This window comes from Delphinapterus leucas, chromosome 7 (genome assembly GCF_059928025.1).
Source record: "Delphinapterus leucas isolate spDelLeu-1000000601 "Yukka" chromosome 7, BTC_Dleu_Yukka2, whole genome shotgun sequence".
Classification (NCBI taxonomy): Eukaryota; Metazoa; Chordata; class Mammalia; order Artiodactyla; family Monodontidae; genus Delphinapterus; species Delphinapterus leucas.
Window position 1 is genome coordinate 39,249,967 of NC_143135.1, and position 25,034 is coordinate 39,275,000.

The 25,034-nt window shown below is 34.9% G+C and overlaps 1 protein-coding gene across 22 annotated transcripts in view; it reads left to right on the top strand.

The window, feature by feature from the left end:
• The window catches only part of SOX6 (SRY-box transcription factor 6), a 620,530-nt gene that overhangs the window by 190,527 nt on the left and 404,969 nt on the right, over window positions 1-25,034 (top strand). Inside the window, exon 1 of one of the 22 annotated variants that reach the window (XM_089915118.1) lies at window positions 64-25,034. This exon is cut by the window's right edge and continues 2,950 nt beyond it. The exons of the other annotated variants lie outside the window; for them this stretch is intronic. The gene's annotated coding sequence lies outside the window, so the exon portion shown is untranslated. Of the gene's footprint in view, window positions 1-63 lie in introns of those variants that run through there. 22 annotated transcript variants of the gene reach the window in all.

Consider the following 25,034-nt stretch of genomic DNA (forward strand, 5'->3'; position numbering starts at 1 on the left):
CCGGAGCCTGTGCTCCGCAACGGGAGAGGCCACAACAGCGAGAGGCCCACGTACCGCAAAAAAAAAAAAAAAAAAAAAAAGAAGGGGATATTTAAAATCACCCATAATTCCATTACCAGAGATAACCCCTGTTAAAATTTTTGGGTAATGTATATATAGTTAAGCTTATATCATATCCAGTTTTAAATTATAATTTAAAAATTTAATTACCTAGCAGCTTGCCTTTGTGGCTCAGAGTCATCATGATGCACTTCTGATTCCTGAACTGCTTCTTGAGTTGAATTGTCTATTAAGGCTACTTATCTCTATGTTGAGCGGGCCCCCAAACTGCTGTGCTTTTTAAGTTCTGGTGTCTGCATTTTGGATTTTCTGTCTTTTCCTTTGTTTCCAGACTGTAAAATGTCATTTCTTGGTAATTAGTGTTTTTGCCTCTAGTAATATTAATCCTTCTTCCATACTCCTATGAACTGCTATTTCTATTCAGCTGTAGGCTGTTAAATTAGATAAGAAGAGGGGGAAAACTAGCATTTTATAAAGTTCCTTTCTGTTGTACAGCACTAATACAGGTGCTTTCACATAAATTATGCTATTTAATTTTCACAGTGAGTCCCTGGATTATTGTTAGTTCAATTTTCTTAGACAACAGAGAACCATTTATGAGCGCTTACTATATGCGAGGCACTGTGCTAAGAACTTTACATATACTATGTTAATTGGGTTTATTTCTGCAACACTCCAGTGAGGTGGACTGTTTTACAGTTAGAAATACCTAGATTCAGAGAAGCTGAATAACTTTCCCAAGATCATAATACTAGTAAGTAGTAGAATCAGGGTTTGAACCCAGGAGTGCCCCTCAAATAATTAAAAGCACTATAATTTTATCTGAAGTAAAAGTAAATAGATTCTGAGCTCCAGAATTATTCTTTAAGAAAAGTAAGTGAGCTTTAGTGTATTACTTTGACATCTGTTTTGGCTTTTGCTTCCTTTTTAATTCTCCTCATTACTCTGTTATAAGGATGTTGCTGTATAAATGATCTATGGAGAAACATGGGTGTCTAAGGAACTCAATATTCACGGCAAATTAATCCTAAAAGAATGAAGTTTAAAAAATTTACCAAGGAAGGAGCAATTCTTATCGTTGTTAAATAAGCCCGTCATTCATAATTCATAGAATCATGAGTGTATTCTCTGCTAAATTTCTTATATCAAAAGGTACTGATTTATGGATTTACATAGAAGTTAATACAGTAATTAACCAAAACACCATTGTATTGATTGTCCATAGCTATCCTTCTTGGGGAAACGGGTTTTAATCTCAATGTATATTTCTAATTATACATGAAATGAAGGAGTAATTCCAAGGAAAAAGCCTCATTTGATTATTCTATGGTAGTTCAGAGGTTAAGTGGTGGTTAAAACTTGGTCTTTAAAGTTTGTCTGCCTAGATTAAAATCCTGACTTGACGATTACTAGCGTAATCTTGGACAAGTTAATTTATATGTGCCTACTTTCTCATATGTAAAATGGGGATAGTGATAATAATATCCACATACTAATACCTACTCCAATATGTGTTGTTTGTTTTGTGGACTAAATAAGTTAATATATGTAAAATAACTACAATAATGCTTGTACAATAAGTGCTTTACAAGTGTTACTATTATTATTTTAATTTGAACTATTTTTCAAATCTCTGAGTTCTGTAAAAACCAACAATCTTAAGTCTTTGCCTATGAAAACGGTATATTTTTCACTTCAAGAATAACCTAAGTATTGTCTTCCATTATTCGCTCTCTCCTTCCTTAAGATCTACCCTGAAGTTGACAATGACCTCACTGTGAACTTTGTAACTTCATTTTAAATTATTTCTTAGACATAAGTACAGAAACATTCAAAGTTACAGTACTTTATTTGGAATGGACAGAAGCTTCATGTGAGGTGTCAAATATAGTGTCTCTTTACCTTCATATAATTTCTTCCCAGATTGTGAGATTTTTTTTCCTGCCATTTGAAAATATGATACATTAGGCAATTAGGTTAACAGTGGAGTCCAGCAGCTGACTTGAGTGTTGAATGTGCATTGGTATCCTGTAATGGAGAGGACTCCTTGTTTATTTGCTATTTTATTTTTGAAAGAAAGTTGCAAATGGCAATTTACTCTACCCCCCCCCCCACTATGGTGTACATGTGCAAGACAAAGATAAAAACTATGTTTCCTTCGTGGAAGGGTGTGGAGGTAGAGGATGATTTCAAATTAGAAATAATGACAGCAATAGAGGCTTCCAATGAAGATACTGTGGCCACCAAAGGATAAAGGGGAGAAGCTAATTTCTGAAGTTGAGGTATTTGATTAAACATTTATGTTGCTCTTTATGTGTACAGGTGCCAGGTATGTTGTTATTTATGAGCTGAAGAGACAGTGTGTTTGACAGAGGTGTTTATTGGATGGTTTGATGATGGTTGGGAGAGAAGCAATATTGAGATATCCAGAAAACCTGTAATAAGTAAAAAATATTTTGATAGGTAAAGACTTTTGCTTTTTAAGGCTTTTGCTTTTCTTTTATAATGATTAACTGTGAGAATTGGCTTATTGTAATGGTGGTTTATTATCTTGGATAATAACATTGACTTAGAGAAAAAAAAGAAATTACCAGATTTTGATTAGAATGTCTAATGCTTTCTTTTATTACTTTAACAAACTTTCTTCTTTTTTTGAAAGAGCTTACAACTTTGTCAACCTCAGGTGACTTTATGTTTGAATGTTTATTTTTTAAAGTCTAGCATTCTGCCTGTGTATCCCTCTGTGTGTGTTTGTTTGTGTGTGTGTATTTGGACTGGAGGAGGAAATGGGGAGGAAAGTGAAATTTTAAGGAGATGGAAAGTCAGTGAAAGTTGACATAAGGGACTGGAGTTTTGTATTGAAAAATAAAAGATTTCAAGCATGTTTTCCCCCTTAGCAAGAAAAATGAAACTGACTATATTATGCATATTTCCATGAAGAATGTATATAAATATCATATGCAAAATTACAGGAACAAGCAAACTTTCTAAGAAATGGAAGAAAATATATATGACAATAAAACTGTAGCAGAGGTAAAGAGAAACTTTTTTTGAACATACTTTTAAATATAGTGTCCAACTGGGATAAAGTTTCAACAGAACAGGCTGGGCCATTTATAGATTACAACACATTTAATTTTCTCAATGTTACAGTGTTGATTTTGATAAAGAATTTGTTGATGCTATATCAGCTTCTCCATGTGGAGGAGTGCTACTGGGTGATTAGTTAGACTTGGGGCTTGTGGCCAAAATTCAGAAATTTGGTCCCCAGTTCTTCTGGCTTTCTGAAAATGGGAAAAAGCTAGTAAGTTTTTCTGAGTCTTGATTCCCTCTGAAAGAAGTTCTTCAAGGGTGCCTGCTTTTTCCTCTTTATCTTCTTTCTTTCTTTTCTTTTCTTTTTTTTTCTTTTTTTTGGAAATTCTCTTTTTGTCTCATGTTTTTACCATCTTCATCTATATTTAATTAAGTAGATACTAATTTTAGAGGTACTCCAGGTTTTATATTAGCTTAGCTATATGAAAATTATTTATATTTCTATCCATTTTTACTGTGATTTTAAAGCCAAAGAGTCTAATTTTTCACTGTAAGTTTAAAGCTGAGGAATCTAAAACTTGATGAGATTACTTGATTTGCTCAAGATCACATATTTAGGAATCCAGATCAGTACTGTTGGTAATGCTACACTGCCAAATAATTGATCCCTATTCAATTTTTTTGTTTTGCCATATTGATGACCAGTGTCAACGTTTATTTTGTTTTAAATCAAACATTTAACCATGTGCAGTTATTTTAATTTCCTATATTTACTGTCTATCAATAGATGGACACGTATCAAGAAGATTTACCTCATTGCTTTGTAGGGCTCATTTGCAGCTTGATATAGTACTTTTAGAGTTTCATCATTTTAAATACAATTTCTAATTGGATAGAATATACTAATACATTTATGAGATTTGCATTTTGAAGAGAAACTATCACATCTTTTTGTGTCTGATTTGACAATAAGAAGGCATATGTTATTTTTTGCTTTTCCATAAATTATAGGCTTGTTTAACAATTAGAATGGATTTGGAGAAAAGAGTAAAATATAGTCTTTTTCATTGCTTTTTTTTTCTGATTAAAAAACAAACCATGGTTATTGGAGAAAATTTGGAAAATGTAAAAAAGAAACTAAAAAAAACCTCCATAATGACATCTAGAGATACCTTAAAAATGCTTATACTGATTATATCCTTCAAGTTCTTCTACTTAGATACACGTAGTTTTTAAAAGAAAAATGAAAAATGTTATCTTATTGCACATGCTGTTTTGCAAGCTACTTTTTAAAAGTTAACATACCATGATGATTTTCCCCATGTCATTAAATATACTCCTGCATACCTTTTCTTTTTAAAATGAACTGTTATTTAGTACAAAAGTAACAGTTACTGCATATAAGAAATTTAGGAAACACATACAAAAATAAAAAGAAGAAAAAACTGCATTTCCTTGTCCATATATAATCATTATAATATCAAGGTTATATACATCCAGTATTAAAATTTTATGTTTCTCTCTCTAATGTTTATATCTATATCTCCTTTTTAAACAAAAATGGAATCATATGGTAACAAATGCTTTATATTCTGCTTTTTTATTTAACAATATATATCATATCGTTTATATTTTCCTATGAACCACTATTATTTTACATCATTATTTTTAATGGTTGCATACTATTCTATTTGTGGACATTCCATAGTTTAACTGATCATCTATAGTTATTTTTAAATTTTTTACTATTATTAAAAACATTGCAATAAACTCTTTTGTAGCTCAATCTTTGCACACATCTCTGATGATTTCTTTAGTTCAAATTTTTAGAAATGAATTGTCAGTTAGTCACTTTTTAAAGGCATTTGATACATATTGCCAAAATGCCTTCTAGAAAAGTTGAACCAGTTTACTTTTACTAGCAGTGTACAAGAGTACTCATCTTGCCACATCCTTGCTTACAATATTCCTGTCATTATTTTCAGCCATTGCTAATATGACAGGTAGAAAATGGTAGCTTATTTTTAGTATAATTGTATTTCTTTGATTAGTTGTGAAATGAAATATTTCTTCATTTGTTTATTGCTCATTTGCATTTCATTTCTTTTTTAAAAAATAAATTTCTTACTCATATCCTTTGAGAAGTAGCTTCAATTTTAGAGTCAGACTGTTGGTGACAGTATTTGAATCTTGGCTCTACCATCACTACTTACCAACTCTGTAACCTTGGGTGTTTACTTAATCTATTGGTTCCTCAGTTTCCTTATCTGTAAAAGTTTTCTGTGTGTCATAGGGCTGTTGAAAGGATCAAATGAATGAACATATATAAAATATTTCGAATAGTCCAGCACAAAGTAATGCACATTATTATAATCGACAGTTAATACTTATTCATTTGTAAAAGGTATTTACATGCTGAAATAGTAATCCTTTATCTTATATGATGCAGATTCTTTTCCAACTTTATTTTGTGTTTCAATTAAAGTTTTTAGAAAATCAATTCTCTCATCAAATCTAAACTTTCATTTTTTTCCTTTAGAGTTTCTGCCTTTGGTGTCATTTTTAGGAATGTCTTTTCCACCCAACATTATGTAAATATTCACTTGTATTTAATTATAACATTACCTTTTTTTTTACATTTAATTTTTTAATACATCTGAAATTTATTTTGTTGCATGATATGCTATTAAGATATAAAGAACCAATTTTCCCAGCAATATTAGTCATATAATCCATCTTTTAAACAGTGCAGTTATCCTAGACTAAATTCTTAGAGATACTTGTGTCCATTTTTAACTTCTTTTATTAATAATCAATCTGGCTATCCATTTGGCACACTTTTAATTAGTGATATTTTATATTTTTTAATTGAATTATGTTTCTTTTTCAGATTATCTGTGTTATTCTCAAGCATTTATTTTTCCAGATGAAGTTTAGTGTAATTTTATCATTTCTTCCCCCACCCACCAAAAAATCTCTGTTTGTGATTTTTCCAGAAGTATATTAAATTTATAAAACGGTTTGGGATCATATGATTTTTAAACTGTTACATTATATTTTACTTTAAGGATACATTTTAAATTTAACCCACTGTGCTTAGCACATAGTAGGCAGTCAACACAAGTTGTTTAATAAGTGTTAAATATGTTAATACTAACTGCTGAAATTTAGGTAGTTTTAATTTTTCTCTACCATAAGCAGTACTTCAGTGAACATATTTAACATATAAATCTTTGAATACCACCATGATTGCTTCTGTGGAATAAATTCCTAGACATCTAAAATATAGTTCAAAGAGTATTTTTAATGATTTTGATATACTGCCAAATCGCTTTCTAGAAAGGATGCACTGATTCATACTCCCCTCAGCAGTTTGAAATCACACTGTTGTGATCAGCTCCATATGTGTCTCCCCATTGTAAGGTGAAATACCAATTTCTAATAAGCTTAAAATTAATATTTCATGGTAAAAGAAACATTTTTACTTTTTAAGTGCTTGTTTATATTTTCTGAGTGTAAAGGAGAGGCACATTAAACTTGTTGAATTTAGAGTAAAATACATGTCTCCTATTCTATAGGATAATAAACCAACCAATGTAGATATAAATCCATATGCTTGGGCAGAGTCACATGTGCAAGAAACCAGATGATGGTAATAATAATAATAATACAGTAAATATTATTTTAAGATAATGTCTTCAAGTGGCTTTTTTCCCTATTCCAAATTGTATTTCTTCTTTATACTGTGAAATCACTTCTCCCTCTCTTCTGATGAAAGGAAATCCTGTTCACTTAGTTTGAGTGTTTATACAACTTTAGCTCTTTTAATAGTGACAGAGTATTTTCACCATTACCTTGCATGGACAGCCTCAGTCCTATGACCAACTGGCTTTAAGTTGCAATTTTTGTTGGAGGAAAAAATTCATTTTTATTTTGTTTTGTCCTTGCATACCTGGGAACTGAGATTTAAACAAGAAAGTAAACTAACATTACAGTTTTGAGTAGTTGGATGGAAAGAAGCTAATAACTAAAGGGCTTTAAGTACCCTGGTTCCTTTAGTCTTTTTTTCTTTAATTAATTTATTTGTTTTTATTTTTGACTGTGTTGGGTCTTCATTGCTGTGCACGGCTTTCTCTAGTTGTGGCGATCAGGGGCTATTCTTCGTTGCGGTGCACGGGCTTCTCATTGTCATGGCTTCTCTTGCTGTGGAGCATGGGCTCTAGGCACGTAGGCTTCAGTAGTTGTGGCACATGGTCTCAGTAGTTGTGTCTCGCAGGCTGTAGAGCGCAGGCTCAGTAGTTGTGGCGCACGGGCTTAGTTGCTCCGTGGCATGTGGGATCTTCCCGGGCCAGGGATCAAACCCGTGTCCCCTGCATTGGCAGGCGGATTCTTAACCACTGTGCCACCAGGGAAGCCCCCTTTAGTTTTTATTGATCTATTTATTTATTTTCATTCTTCCTCTTTATCTCTCTTGATGCAGTACACATTACCACAAAAAGAGAGTAAGGCTCAATCAGTCACGATGGTATAGCTATTACTACTGTATTTTAAAAGTTGAAGTCCTCTTTGCTTAGAAACAAATGCCAATAACTTGAATATCTCTGTAACCACACCTTTTTTTTATATATAAAAGGTTTCTTTGTAGATTGAGTTTTTAGTGTTCTGAAGAATAATACCCCTTAATACTTTCTTATTTTTCGTTTTCTCTCCTTTTCTCTTTCCTACCTTCTCTCCATCTCTCCCACCCACTCTGGCCCCTCCGTTTCCCCCCGGCCCCTTCCCTTCTTTCCATCAGGGTTAAGTTTAGTTAGTGTTAAAGAGATAACAACAGTCAGCTCTGGAGTCTGAAATGTTCCATCAATAGTGCATTGTTTTCCCCATTTTCAACAGTTGCCTGGGGAGATATAAGTTGCTCTATGCTTGGTCTATAGAATGTAGTCACGGGCTTCAATGATGATCACGAAGAATTCTTCCCTTATTTTCTTCACTTTAACCTCATAGAGACCATATGAAACTCTTACCCTTAGCAAGAGTGCTGTGATTTTAAAATCCAATTTCCTCAACTTTTCCCATATTCCCAGTAACCATCTTTTGAAAAGAGGTTTTAGCCATTTAAAGGCAGGAGTGTAGAGGAAGTAGGTGAAAGATTCTGCTTATAATTATAGCTAACTCTATCAAACATGCATGGATTATGTCTTGAACATTTAAGTACAACAGTTTTTTAATCCTGGGATGACTTCCCCTTAACAACCAGCATGTTTCTCTTTCTCTGTTTCAACTCTTGTCTCTACTGTCACCCTTTGCCAGTTTTGGGGGGATTTCTAGTTTATTTTAATATTGACCTTGAATCAATGTAATTCAGAAGGTATTGATCCAGGAGGAAAAAAAATCACATTATGTATTCCAGAACTATACATAAATGACTTGAGATTAACCAAATTATTTTCTGAATATACTGTTTGTATTAGATCTGCAATTTCCTCCATTACTATAATCATATATCATTCATCAGAGAAGTATGCAACTATAGGTTTTTAGTGAGTTCTTTAGGACCATCGCCATTTCCTTTGTCTTTTGTATACGGTGCTCAGTGCTTTGAAGTTTGGATGTCTGTATTCTAGTCCCAATCTTCTTTGGTGCTTTGGAGTTTAGAGAAATGGATTCTAGTCTGAACTCTCTCTGCTACTAATTAACAACAAGTTACTTGCTTAAGCAAGTTGTTTAAGCTTTCTAGACCTCTTTCCTTTTCAGTTGTAACAGTCTTTGGTTCAGTGATGCAAACTATCTAATCTCATCTGGAGAGATTAGGTTTGATAAGTAAAAAATGTCATTACTCTGTTTTATAATGTGTATAATTTCTGTTTGAGTGAGTAGGCTGAAAAGTAATTGGTGTGGACTAGTAAAGTATGAAAAGGGTTTAAGAAGTGTTAGTTAAGAATAGTGAGCTTTTGAGATTTTTTTAAAATGTAAGTTGATGAAGTTGTAACTACTTCTCATATCTTTTCCCTAATGGCAGTAGTCATTTTTGGTTAGATAACCCTTTAAGTTCCATTTAAAAAATTGCTAATAGGCATAATGTTAGCATTAAGTTTAACTTTCATACTTTCACCCTGTGGTTTTTGACTTGGTTGTTTCCTTTTCTTAAAACAGTGATACAACGTGGCACGGCCTCAATAATTACAGAAATAAAGAGAAGGGGGAAAAGTGTAGAAAATGAGAGACAAAGGGAGGGAGGGAGGGAAGGAGGGAAAAGGGAGGGAGGGAGAGGAGAGGGAGAGAGAGAAAAAGAGAAAGGAATGAACATGAAAGGAATAACAATGAATCGGGTCATTCCTTTCTAAGTATTCTTCTGGTCTTCAAAAGCAATTTTACTTTACTATTTCGTTGATTTTGCAGGGGATAAGTCATCTCCTATTTTTAATTTTAATTATTTAAAATATTTGAGTCATTATGGCACATGTTTAAGCAGAGATTAGGACGTAAGTCTAGTGCTAGATAGGAGAAAATGATAAAAAGCAACCTAAACGTCCATCAACAGAGGAATGGGTAAAGAAGATGTGGTATATATATATATACAATGGAATATTACTCAGCCATAAAAAGAATGAAATAATGCCATTTGAAGCAACATGGATGGACCTAGAGATTATCATACTAAGTGAAGTTAGTCAGACAAAGACAAATATCATATGACATCACTCATATGTGGAATCTAATTTTGAAAAATGATACAAGGGAACTTATTTACAAAACAGAAACAGATGCACAGTTTTCGAAAACAAACCTATAGTTACCAAAGGGGAAACATGGGTGGAGGGATAAATTAGGAGTTTGAGATTAACATACACACACTTACTATATATAAAATAGATGACTAACAAGGACCTACTGTATAGCACAGGGAACTCTACTCAATATTCTATAATAACCTATATGGGTAAAGAATCTGAAAAAGAATGAATATATGTATATGTATAACTGAAGCACTTTGCTGTACACCTGAAACTAACACGGCATTGTAAATCAATAAAAATGTAAGTAAATAAAAAAAATAATAAATTTTCAAATAAACTAACTTTTAAAAAAAACAAAAAAAGGGGCTTCCCTGGTGGCGCAGTGGTTGAGAGTCCTCCTGCCGATGCAGGGGACACGGGTTCGTGCCCCGGTCCGGGAAGATCCCACATGCCGCAGAGTGGCTGGGCCCGTGAGCCATGGCCGCTGGGCCTGCGCGTCCGGAGCCTGTGCTCTGCAACAGGAGAGGCCACAACAGTGAGAGGCCCGCGTACCGCAAAAAAAGAACAAAAAAAGGAGAAAATGGTAAAGACATTAATACTAAGTTATCATTTTTTTCTATTTTAAAATGCATTCCACATGTGATATTTGTATTGCTGGAAAAGTTAATTTTTAGAGTGAGTTTGAAATACATTGTCATCATTTTACCTGCACAACTGCTAAGAAGACAGAAGGATTGGAAACAAAAGCTACAAACCTGTGAGTTAGTGATAGCATACCTCAGAGTGCCTATATAATCTGATTAGTAGAGATTCTAATGAACTGAAAAAAAAAGGAGTTCCTGACGATTAAAATATTCTGAATAGGGTTTGCAGATTTTCTGATTTTGGGGGTAGACTTTTCTGTAGGACTTTACATGTTTTATAATAGGTAGTTCCCAGGTATGTGCATATACAGTTCAGGATGTTCTGAATGATGAAGAGGCATTGTCTTAGTCCGTTGGGCTGCTATAACAAAATAACCATAGATAGTTTATAAATGATAGAAACTTATTTCTCACAGTTCTGGAGGCTAGAAATCTGATATCAGGGTGCTGGCATGGTCAGGTGAGGGCTCTCTTCTGGCTCACAGACTTCTTGTTATATGGTGGAAGGGACTAGGGAGCTCTTTGGGATCTCTTTTATAAGAGCACTAATCACATTCATTAGGGCTCTACCCTCATGACCTAATCACTTCCCAGTGGCCCCACTACTAATACCTTCACCTTTGGGGGTTATGATTTCAACACATGAATTTTGGGGAAGACACAAACATTCAGACTGTAGCAGGCATAGGGAGCTCAGAGAAAGATTTGGCTTTATGATTTAGGTAATTATGGTGCAGTGTAATATTGTGAGATGATATCTGCATAGAAGCTGTAATTGTATTGAGTTAAAGATGGGTCAAAATGCATAATCTTCAGTATTTATTAAATATACCAAGGGCTTAGAGGCTGTATTAGCAATGACAGGTAATTTAGCCTCTTTCTTTCTTCCTTTCTCTCTTTCTTTCTCATGGTGATTATCTAATAATGCTCAGGGTATATGATATATATATATGTTTATTCAACATATTTGTTATATACTTTAATTTCTTAAAGACTACAGAGTTAAGCACATGTAAACCATAAAACCACAAACTCTTGCAATAAAATTTGGGTAATGCCTGGGTATGACTGTACCCACCAATTAAAATCTCAGGCGTGATGCCACACCATTTGCTCGCAAGATTCACTGTTTCCAGAGCAGTAGGGGAAGATGTTGTAAGTGACAAAAACTATCTAATAGAATAGGAGGCTAAGCTTATTTGGCCGTGAAAAAGTAACTCAAAGAAGGAAGTTAGACCTAAGGAAAGAGAATAAAATATGAAAGGAGGAGTGTGTTAAAGGAGGAGATTTCAATCAGTGGTGCAGAAATTGAAGAAGAGCCCATATGCTTGGATTGACTACTGACACGTTTCTGTTTTAGGCGAATGTTGAGAATTTATTTCTCTACATTTTGTAGAAGTGCAGAACTGCACATTGTGAACTGTCCTTTGTGGTTGTCTGAATTATGAAAACATGTTAGGGACATAAAGCTGAATTATGAAAACATGTTAGGGACATAAAGCTCAAATAGTTTGTGTCACAACTACAGTTTAATGATGAAATTATATTTCTTTTGTGCACTGGTGTTCATAGATGTGCACATTCACAGACTAACATGCTACTGTGAATAATTTTCTGTGCAATGTCATTTTCTTCTCCCATTGTTCTTGATAAATAAATCTACACACTATGGCATTACATTTTTGAAGAGTTAAAAAATGGTTGTGTCATATGACCATCGCCAGTTCTGAACATAGTTCACATTAACTGATGTGGGATTTTATAGCATCCGAAAAAAATAATAAAATGTCATAAAAATGATGGGTAGGGGTTCACAGAAAATGACAGAAAATTTATATATCAGAACTTGAATTAAAATTTTAATTAAGGATCTTTCCATTCCAGTTATTCCAGCCAGGTGTTCAGCCAGTGATGGCAAACACCGGCTTTGTCCATCATTTCAAAGATGGTTAATAATTTCATTCTTATATTACTTTGCTTTTATTTTATTTTTTCTGAAGTTCTCCTTCTGTGAAAGATGTTCAGCTTCTTGTGACCAGAGGTTAACCTGCATACTTCTTTTGGAATCAGTTATTATTGCCCTCACTCAACTTGGCTTATCTTTGTGTGACCTTTTGAAGAAGTAGCCTTTCCAACAAAGTCCTACTCTTAGCTGTCAACCTGAGTCTTTGTTAGTGCTCTGTTATCTCTTATGACTCCCCTAGTCTTGACTGATTGGCTCCTCAACTTAAAGCCTGCCATCTGTCTCTACTTTCCCTTTCCTTTCGCCTTTTCTTCCTATGCTATTAATTTGTCATTCTTTCTTTTTGAGCTATAATTGATATATAGCACTGTGTAAGTTTAAGCTGCACATCGTAATGTTTTGGCTTATGTTTAGTGTGAAATGATTACCACAATAAGTTTACTTAACATATCATTATTTCTTTTCTGCTAGAAAAATCTGTGTTTCTCTACTGTACAAGTTTTAAAAAGTCTTTAGTATACTTGCTAAAAAGTCTTTAGTATGCTTTAGCATATTTTTTAACATCACACATAAGTGTGATAAAATGAGGAGTCAGAACTGATGAACTTGTGTTTCTTCTCCATTGTTACTTATTTTGGTCATTTTGACTAACCTGGCTTTTGTAATCTATATTTTTAGTAGGTTTAATAATGTATGTATCACCAATTAATCAGTAAATCAGCCAATTATTTATTGAATTACTATGTTAAGTACTGTGGTAGACATAAAAGAAGTATAAAATGATTCTCACTTTCAGTAAGCCTGCAATATAAATAAATTCAGGCAGTATTTAATGTTGAATTTCAGAGCATTTACTTGTCTTTCAACAAGTATTAGGTGCCTTATAGAATAATAATAATAATTAACATATAATGAATATTGTCTGTGGGCCAGGCATTGTGCTAAGTGCTTTAAATATATTATATAATTTAATCATTTACATAATTTCTATGAGCTAGGTTTTATTATTACTACCGTTACTATTTTATAATGAAGAAAATAAGGCACAGAGGTCAAGTAACTTGCCTAGGGTCACAGAGTTAGTAGATATTGCAAGAATAATATAAGCCAGGCAGGCTGACTGTTAAACACTGTGCTAGAGAGCCTCCATGTATTATGTGGTAGGATTATAAATACATTTTGAGATTCTGACAGAAAAGTCTAAGTAATTTTGGCATAGTACTTACTATAGTATTAGAGTTTATAATACAGTTTCATTCTTCAGAATATAGTAAATATTGATCATATATACACATATATGTCACACTGTATTTCTATGTGTGTTTTATATTTATTCATTCCTTGGTGCTTTGGAGTTTGACTTAACAAATGTTTACTGAGTACTTAACTATGTACCAGGCACCATATGGTCATTAGAGATACATCAGTGAACAAAACAGAAATTCCTTCCATCAAAGAGCTTACATTATAGTGGAAGGAGAAAGGCAATATAAAAAATAAATTATTATGTAGTACGGCAAAAGATAAATGCCATAGAGAAAAATAAAATAAGGAAGGGGGATAGGGAGTGCCCAGTGTGGAAATGTGTCCAGGTTTAAGTAGGATGGTCAGAGAAGGTCTCATTGAGATGAAAATCTTTCCTCACAGACTTAAAATAACAGCAAAGGAACCATGCATATACCTAGGAAAGAGTGTTACAGGCAGAGGGAGTGACCAGTGCAGAGACTCTAAAGTTGAAATGTGCCTGGATGTTAAAGCAACTGGAAAGAAACCAGAATGGCTGGAGACAAATGAGTGAAAGGGAAATAATAGGAGATGAAGTCAGAGAAGTAATAGGAACCAGATCATATAGGAACTGGTATATCATTGTGAGGATTTTGGCTTTTACTGTGTGTGGGAGATGGGATGCCACAGGAACATTTTGAGCAGAGGAGTAACATGATTTGTCTTATGTTTTAAAAGGATCATTTAGGTAGTTGCTGGGAATAAATTTTAGGGATACACAAGAGTGGGAGCAGAATGACCACTTAAAAGGCTACTACAATGATCCAGGTGAGAGTTATTGGTGGTTTGGAGTAGCAGTGGAGATGGTGAGAAGTGGTTATACTCTGAATATAGTTTGAGTGAAGAACTAACAGCACTTTCTAATATGTTGGATAAGGAGGATGAGAGAAAGAAAGGAGTCAAGGATGACTCCAGGATTCTGGCCTGAGAAGCTATAAGGATAGAGTTGCCATTAAGTTGGGTGGGAAAGGCTTTGGGAGGAACAGGTTTTAGGAAATATAAGAAACTCAGTTTTGGACATGTTAAATCTGAGATGCATGCTAGATATCCAAATGGAAATGTGGAATGGGCAGGAGAGAGGAGTGGGCTGGAGATGAAAATTTATGACTCTATGAGAGTATACAGATATGAGTATAGTGCTTCTAGATCTCAGTCTATTATTTGTTCTATTTGAAAGGCCTATTTTCTCATTCTTTGGTTAAGATAGTATGAAAAGATCTATATTATGTTTAATTCTGAGTGGTAAAATATAAATTTATTCTGTTGTCAGTCTTCTGCTCTGCCTGAAGTGTTATACTATACCAAGTATAGTCACATCTAGTCAGGAGAACAAAAACCATGATAAATAGTTACAGTGGATGGGATTTCATTGAGGATCCTTGTTACACAGGTATTGGAAGCTTGAAAAGGGAAAACAAGCTGAGGCAACCCAGATATAACTGTAGGGAGCAGTTACCAGCCATTAGGTTGGTGGAACAAAATGGAAGAACATGGGTGACTTGAACTTAGGAACTTGGAAAAGATTATGACTGGGGCTTGGACCTCTGGGGAGAGGGTGTGCCATGTGGCTTGTGCTCAGACAACTGAGGGAAACATGGCATGGCTTACGCCCTAATCACTAAGAGGAGTGTGGCCAGCTGGTGTTGGTATCTTTGAGGGGGTTAGGCAGCTGGTATTGGGAGTGCTAAAAGAAGCCATTGCTGGTGGGAATGTAAAATGGTGCAGCCATAAGTGTATTTTGCTGCTGGAGGGATGCTGTCAGGAGCTAGAAAAAGGAAGTCTCTTCTCTCCTCCTCTCACCTTCTAGTTTCCCACTAGTCCCTCTCATTGGCAGAGCCTAGTAGGAAGCCAGCTGGCAAGGGAGCCTGGGAAATATAGTGCCCCAGAATCTCAGAGCAGAGTATTGAAGGGTGATGTGAGAGTCAGGAGACAATAAGTAAATAACTGTCACATGTACTGTGAATGTTAAGATATGAATAAAATTTTAAGACCTCATTCCATTGAAATGTTCAGCAAAGTGGGACACTTTATATTTTAAGCCATAGTACTTTGGTTATTTGTTGATAACAAATGGGAGATAATATTTGGTGTTGAAGAGGATAATAACTGATTAATTTAAAGAAATATTTGGTTTTCAAAATTTTAAGCTACTTTCTGTCTCTAGGCAAGAAATTAGTTCACTCATTCAGCAAATGGTTATTAAGCATTCATCATGTGATAGGTACTATTCTTGCACTTAAAATATATTAGTGAATACAACAAATAATTTTAGTTCTCATAGAGCTTATATTATAGATGGGAGAGACAGATAACAATAAGCATGATAAGTAACTAAATTATATAGTATATTAGAAGTGTATAAGGGCTTTTGGAAAAAAAATATAGAGTACAATAAGGTGAATTGATAATGAAAGGCAGTGGTTTTAAATAGGATGATCAAAGTAGGAGTCATTGAGAACATGACATTTGAGCAAAGACTTGAAGAAGGTAAAGGAGTAAGCCGTAGGAGGGGAAATTGTTATTTTCCATTTTTTTGGGTAATAGCCTGCCTAGCGGATGTGATGTTGTATTTCATTGTGGCTTTGATTTGCATTTGCTTAATGACTGATGATGTTGAACATCTTTACATATATTTATTGGCCATTTGTAGGTCTTTGGAGAAATGTTTATTTAAATCCCTTGCTCATTTTTCAATTGGGTTTGAAGTTGTTATTGAATTGTAGCAGTTCTCTATGTATTCTGGATATTAATCTAAGATATGTGATTTGAAAATTTTTTCTCCCTTTCTCTATGTTGTCTTTTCACTCTCCTGATAGTGTCCTTTGATGCACATAAGTTAATTTGATGAAGTCCAATTTATCTATTTTTCTTTTGTTGCCTGTGCTTTTGTGTCATATCCAAGCAGTCATTGCAAATCCAATGTCATGAAGACTTCCCCTATGCCTTCTAAGGGTTTTGAGGTTTTAGCTTTTAAGTTTACGTCTTTGATCCATTTTGAGTTAATTTTTATGTATAGTGTAAGGTTAGGGTTCAACACCATTGTTTTGTGTAGATATCCAGTTTTCTCAGCACCATTTGTTGAAAAGACACTGATTTACTTTTTATCTGAACTTTTTATGAATTTAGATATTGGGGAAAAAGAGATTAGAGATTTATTGTTTTTCATAATTGTCTAGTGTTCAACACTCTTCTTGCTATGTCTCTGTTGCCTGCTGTCCTTTGCAAAACATAATGAAAATGCTAGTTAATTGAAGAATTATTTTGTGGCCAATATACGGTTAAAAGAATACTATATTAGCTGTAATGTTTTCTAGGAAAGTTACTTTTATAATGTGCATAGGCTTTATGTTTGTGTATATATATTACCTTGAAGTGCTAGACAACATTTTTTCTGTACACTAATATCAGTGTTTAGTCCATTGGAAATGTGGCCATTATAACTTTTCCATCCATACTTTTGTGCCTATAAGTTTCTAGTGTTTTTAATCATTCACTTTCATTTTGTGATGTATCAAAGCTGAGGGTGAGATTGAAAGTTGTGTTCCATGGTGATTTCTAATTGCTTGGGATAATTATCTGAGATTAACCTCATACTTCACTGGGATGTTCTCTCTTTTTCTTTTGCCTTGTGCTGTGGTTACACATTACTGACTGTGGTTTGAGAGCCAGCTCTTTTCTTTAAGCCCCAAGGGAGAAAATGTGGTTGCTATCTGTGTCATAACTGTGTGTATGGCTTGGGCTCTCAGGGGCATCATTAGGGATCTCAGTGGAGAGCATGCTGTCTCTTTTAGCCTATCATGAATCTGGCATGGTGTGAGGGAGGGTACATTTGGAACATTGTTCTTTCCTCTGCTCTTGTTTTCCTGAATATAGTTCTCATGTTGGGCCCAATAGAAAACTGGAGGTATATTTAGCCTTGACAGTAACAATTCCAAAAAAAAAAGACAATACAATGTACTTCAAATAAGGAACTTTACTTCTATTTCAGAAACAAAGCAAAACCAAAATCAGAACACACATAGATGCAAAATGTGCTTCATCAAAATCCATATTATACCTTGAATCCAGTCTGAGGAGGTCGACTGCAGATTCAGATTTCCCTTCTCTACTTATTACACTTGAATAAATTTCACTTGAATGAACTAGTTATTCTAGCAAACTTCTGACTTCTGTACCATCTTTTTAGGAGTTATTGATTATTTAATTTTTGCTGACCCAGTAGGGCCAACCAACTCACTTTGATGAAAGCTTGTAGGTGTTGATGGTTTTACACTCTGACACCTGTCCTGTGATGTTTGTATTTGGGTTACAAATTTTAGATTTGACCTTATCTGTTAGGTATGGAAAAGAAATGAAAGAACTAGATAGAAATTTATAAATTGTGACACTGATGTGTGTAAGAAATACTTCTATGTTCAATAGTGATTCATTTTGAATACTACATTTACCTAGTATATTTGTATACATCTTAGTGCAGAAAGAAAGAAATTATAATAGGCCAAGGGTTATCAATTAATTTGTTCTCTATGGAAGTTGTTGAACAGCGAAAACATGGGATTTGGACCTGGATTTAAATAATTGTTCTGCAATTTACTTGTAGTATCCTTAAGCCTTTCTCATCAGTTTCTCATCAATAATTGGGGATAATATTACTATAATTGTCATAAACTTTGGAAGGATTAAATGAGGTATTATTTGCATCTCTTTTTCTACTTGAAATAGTTCTCTATAGTACACAAGGCATTTCTCTGTGTGTGTGATTTGGTTTAATTGTATGTAGATAATTTTATAATTCACTCCAGTTTCAGGGATGTCAGAATGCAAGAAGAACCGTAGTCCTTTCTAACCAGTCCCTAGCAGCTGATTAAACACTGTCTAGGAGAACTGGGAAATATGAAAGATGGCAAATGAAATCCTGGCAGAGAGAATAGTCTAATCCCAAAAGACATTTTCAACAATAGCCTGGGCCCCATGCCTAGTACTTAGAGGGGCCTGTGGTACGACACTCCTGTCCCTCACTGTACCATTCCCAGAATCTTATTTGTTAATGCTTGGCTTTATTAATAAAGTCTTGACCACTTGTTCAGCACTGCATATGGTTGGTTGTGATTTCCAGCTGCCCTTTGGGCTAAAGTGTAAACAGTAAGTAGATTGTTATGTTCTTCTATTAAGCTTAAAGCTGTGATCTCATGTCTGTACCACATATGTCTGCAACCAGAAATATATCCTTTTCCTGGTCTCATGGAAGAGAAGCAGCACTGTGTCTGAAAAGAATCTGAATTCATTAGTCTAAGAGCTTTCAACTTTTCTTTTTACTGAAACCAAAGAACAAAATAAAGGCATAAAAAGTCATGAGCATCATCAGTAGGATGTCAACATGACACCAAACAGCATAATATATTGTCAAGATGAACGTTTAATCTGGTGACTGAAATTTCTATACATTTGGCATTTTTGCAGAAGACAGAATGCAGGCAATAATCCAACAATCCAGTCACAAAGAGAGCCTCAGTGCAGTGGATTTGAAATAAACACAACAGTTTGTATGAGTGACTGAAAAATACCCATTGATAGAACTGGCTCCTAAATTCTGGCCCAATTGCTAGTGTGCTAGGTTAATTAGCATCAAATTTTTTGCTTTAATATGTTGATCAGGGGTGCTATTGTTATTGTTTGGTGGTGATTTTTTCTTTTTCTTTATTTTTTAATTAATTTATTTTTTTTAATCAGTTTCAGCTAGTTGACATTACAGATGTTTCAACTGTTCCCATGGTGTGAATGCTAGCTAAAACCCTGAAGTTCTAAGCTCTCTGGAAGAGGAAATTTATAATAATACCATTTTATACCATACAAACAAGATGCTTTTAGATGTATATTTGTAAATATTTGTTACTTATTCTTCACAGTAGTAATGTCCCCCATTTTCAGATGATGAAACTGTTTAAGTTTGTTTGTTTAAACAACTTGTCAAGGTCACAGAGTCCGGATTCATACCTATAGCCAACTCCATTCTTGGCATCTTCCAGCTATGTCACGCTGCTTCTGCCTCTTTATAACTGATTTTATAAGATAGCTTTTGGCCTCTAAAATATGCAGTGTTTCTGAGAAATAATACTAATAATTAATTGCACTCTCTTTTATTTGCATGGTGCTTTATACTTTTCAAATTGATATTATGGCCATTAGTTCATATATTCTACCTGACTACCATTTGAGGTAATCAGGATAAGTATTATTATCCCTATTTTACAGGTGAGTCAAATAACCCCAGAGAGGATAATGATTTTGCCTAATGTCAAATAATTTATTAGTGACAGAACCTGAACAAGAGTTAAAGTCTTCTTTCTCCCAATTTAGTGTTCCTGTGAAATCTCTGACTTCCCTAAGGGAGGCCTGACTGCAGAGCAGATCATTTTTGCAAGTGCAGCTCAGGAAAATTCCTCTTCAGCTAGGGCAGTAGGTAAAGTTTTTCTTTCTCTGAAAATGCAAGTCTTTAGGCCACTCAATTATTTTCTAGCAAAACTCAATGGGGAAGGGCTTGTCCTGTAAGTCCTGACATTTTTTTCAGGGAAAGAATATTAGCATAGGGTTATTTTTACTGTGTATTGAGCTTTGCTAATTTCTGCTGGAGTCTTTTAGCTCAGGGTCTTGGTCCAGAAGCTGTTAAAACTTCTCTGGTCTAACTGGAATAGAGAAATTTCATGGAGGAGGAAAAGTTAAGTTTGAAAGCAAAATTTTCTTAATAGTTAATTTGTTGGGTAATGTGGTATGCCAGTAGCACCATATGGTAGGTGTGGTTTCTGAGTGTTGGTAGAAATACAAAAGACATTTAATAATTCTTCTTACCATCAAGGAACCCAGGAGAGACAGTGTGGTGATGGAAAAGAACACTGGGCTTGGTTATCGGAAGAGTTGGGTTTTGGTGCTAAGTCTCCCATGACTAGCTGTGGGATTTGGGGCAAATTTCTACCCTTCCTGATCAGTTCCCTCATCTGAAAAGTAAGGAGAAAGAACTAGATAACTTTTAAGGGTAATTTCATCCCTAAACTCTTTCAAATCTTATCTCTTGACCCCATTACAGAAAAATTAAGTGTTAAATTGTCTGGTACTAATAAGTTCAGAGGTAAGCAAGATGCAGAGACTCACTGTTGGGGAGCTGACTTTAATAACTGAATAGTCCTTAAAAATAAAGTCCTAATTGGATTCATGAAAATTATTGGGTGTACCTAGACTAGTACTACGTCAGGGCACAGTTCTTAGCCCTACCACTTACCATTTTTTTAACCGTAGGTAATTTATTTCACCATCCTGAATCTCAGTTTCCATATCTTTAACATAGCAATTACCTCCATTCACTTAAAAACCTTTACTGAGCATTAAGCATTATGCTAGATGCTGAGGCTATAAGGTGGTCTTTTTTCTTTGGGTGCTCAAAGTGTCTCTCTGCCAGGGACATTTGCAATTGAATTTTCTCTAGTAATAGAACCACAGAATCTTAGAGGTAGAAGAAATCTCGGATTTGGATTTGGAGTGTGAGCTTATGAGGGCAGAAACTTTACTTTGTTCACTGCTTTATCCCAAGAATCTACAACTGTGTCAGGCACGTACATATACATACTGAATGAATTAATAAAAGAAGAATAGTGAGAAAAATAATAGTTGGGTTACGAAGAGACTTCCTTACCTGGAACCATGTGTTTACATGTTAGACTGGCAATGTGCCACTGCTTATGGGCATCTCTATGACTAGAGAGGTAAACAGGGATATCCTCTGTGGGCATAATCACACTGACTGCCTCTGCAGTGAAATGTCTGACTGTCATTCCTTGCATATGAATGTTGAAAGAATTTCATGTGTTAGTTCTGAGAAAGGGTGGATTTGTTTGTTGATCTCTGCTCCCCAGGAAGTTGTAGAGCTCTGAAGCAGCAGTTCCCTTTACTTTGTGACATAGAGTTCTTCAGCCATAACAAACGCTAGATAGACTTACCTGCTTTTTAAATTCTTTCTTCCATTTTCAGACCCTAGCTGCCCCCACATCCTCGCCACCATGCACACAGCACACCGCACAGTGTTTCTACATAATCATCCTTTATTTTACTTTCTTCTGCAGAATTATGCTGTGCTGTATGGGGAAATTGCTTTATTTTCAGGGTTCTAGATTTTCTCTGGCTTTCCTTTGGCATTTCCCTGAACAGAGTCATGGGGCTTGTTTTTCATGTGTCTGTGACACCACTGTGGTGTTGTACTGTTACAGAGATTGTTACCCTGTCCAGATCCAGGGAGGAGGAGTAAAGTTAGGGAACATGGAGATGGAAAGCAACCAAGAGGGCTTTTTTCATTACTTATTATTTTACTTTCAAGAGGGAGATGTGGAGTTTCCTTAAAAGAGCAGAGAGAAATGAGACCTGTCATTCTTATGCTTCATTGTCTGTTTTGCAATCACTATTACCTTTTTTCCCTCTATAACACGAGAGGCTCTTCTTTTTATTTGTTTGTTTTAAGAGAGAACCATATGATACAAAGAAAGGAGCTTTGTTTTAGAGGACCTGGCCTTTAGTCCTGGCTTCTCCACTTCCTAGCTAAATAACTATAGAAGGTTATCTTCTCTGAGCCTTATTTGCAGAGGCTGATTTTGTAGAGATGATAATGCTACTGATTTCACCAAGTTGTTGTATGAGTTAAAAGAAATAATGTACAGGAAAATGCTTCATAAATTATGAATTATGTGCAAACCTACATCTCTTGCCTCCACTTTCTCCATCATCTCTAAATTATCAAGAATTTCTTGTTGCCTTTTTAAAGTAGAAATATAACTTGTATTTTTCTCCCTGACTTTTGCCATAGCCTAGTCAAGTTTGAAAGATTTGGAAATCAACATTCTGTTTTCCAGTGTTTCCTCAGGATCTTCATCAGGCCATTTCTCTGACACACTGAACAGCTGTTGTGTGTGTCAGTCCAGAGGTGGTTGCATTTCACTGGTTCAAGATTACATGATTCTGGTGTAGAGTTGCAGAGCTTTTGCTAATAATGGTTGCTTGCTCTGACGTATGCTTTATAATTTGGTGTATTAATGAGAGGAAGTCAGGATGGATGCTTTATAAATCACAGAGACTTTGTGAAAATGGCACAACTGGCACACTCTAATTTTTTTCTAAAGAGAAATGCTTCTCAATTTTCTTTTCTTCTTATTTTTCCAGCAGCTTTGTATCTGCTTTTCAGGGATTTTTTTTTTCTACTATATGCAGACAAACTTCTTTCCATATCTACTTTATTCAGTGTTTACAGCAGAAGTCACATGTGAGTTTTATAATTTTTTTTAAGGTGTGAGAGTTGTTTAATCTTAGAACAACATCTATTGAGTGAAGGTAGTATTTTTAAAGTAGTCAAGGGAATGCTGACTCTGAATTGAAACTGCATGTATTTGGATCCTGACTCGGCTACTTATTGGCTGTGTGACCTTATGACAAGTCACTTAACTTTTTTGCTCCTCAGTTTCCTCTGTAAAATGGGTGTAACATTAGTACCTACATCACTGGTCATTATGAGGATTGAATTTATACGTGTGTGTGTGTGTGTATTTATATATATATATATATATATATATACACATATATAGTGTTAGCTGTTATTGTTATTATTACTGTAAACTTCCTACTATTAATGTATATTGGAGCCAGTCAATACATTATGAAGCCCTAGTATGTGCTTAGGATTCTGCCAGTTATCTTGGGGATACATATTATATGACACGATTTCGTCCCCCTCTAGAGGCTTGGTCAAGAGTAACGTAAGGCATATTTGGATGGTACAAATTGCCTGAGGATTTGCTGCAGGGCTCTTACATGGGTTGACTGATTGGGGACATAGAACATAAACAGAACAAGGAACTGACAAATACAAATCTGTCTTGATCAAGTTAAATGAGTGTTACAGAAATAATTGTAGTAGGAATGCAATGGTAGGCTGATATGTTCTTGAAAGGCTTTTGGAGGAGGTAAGATATTAGCTGAGCCTTGAGTGTGGAATCTGGAAATGAGAAGTAGTGTCACCGTGGGGGAGAAGGAGTAGGCAGTGGGAATAGGAACATCATAATGCCATGGAAAGGGTGCAGCCAAACAGATCAGGGTTAAAGCTCTGGTGCTGCCTCTTACTGGCTTTGTAACCTTAGGTAAGTTACTTAATCTCCTAGAGCCTCAGTTTTCTGTACTATAAAATGGGGGTAATGATATTTACTTATTTAGGTTATTGTGGGTCTTAGAGCTAACCCATGTAAAGCAGCTAGCATAGTTCTTGGCACATAGCATTCAGTAAGTGATGTAATTGGGAATAGAGTGTAAAAGTTAAATGTATGGGATTTAAAGTCAGGCAGGACAGGTTTGAGTCTTCTCTACCATTTACTAGCATTATAACCAAAGCCAAGTTACTCTGTGCTTCACTTAGCTCATCTGAAAATGGGGATAAATTAGTAGCTTCATTGTGGAATTTTTTGAAATTTAATGAGGTACTGTGAAGCATAAGTAATGAACATGGCACATAGTATATGCTCAATACACATTAGCCATTATGTTATTTTTATTAGTATACTATCTCTCTTCTTCCTTCCAGGTATTTCTTTTGTGATTATTCATATTCTTTCATCCTTTCCTCCCCCTCTCTCTTCATTTACCTTCTTTCAACAGCATTTATCAGTGGTGGTTGTAGAGACTGAAAACAGAGACTTAAAGGAATGTGGAGGTAGAAAGTAACTGGTTAGCACCAGTCAGTACCACATGTCCAGCAGAGCACCAAGGACAAGATAAGAAAAGAGCAGCTAAGCACACATAAATACAAATGACAGGAGCATAAACATATATACAATCTTCTGGACGACTCATCCTTCTTAAAGCCACTGAAGATTTTTTTCTTAAGGGAAGTTCAGATCACATTACTCTTTTCATTAAATTCCTTCAATAATTTGCTATTTCCCTAAGGATAAAATCCAAACTACTTTGAATTGCATTTGAAATCCTTTCCAATCTGTCGTCAGCCCATCCTGCCAGATTTTTTTCCTGTTACTCCCCACTACACATCCCATATTCCAGCCACTTTAAAGTTCTTCTCCTTCTTTGAACATAACCATATTCTTTTATAGCTTCTTACCTTTGCACATCCTGGAATGTCCATTCCTCTTATTTCTGCTAGACAAACTTCTACTCATCTTTCAGGACTCAGTTAGATGGGACTTCTTTAATGCCTCTGATCTGTCCAAAATGAATTACATACTTGTTCCTTCCTTTGGGTTTCCACAATACTATTTATAGCTCTTTAGCAACTGG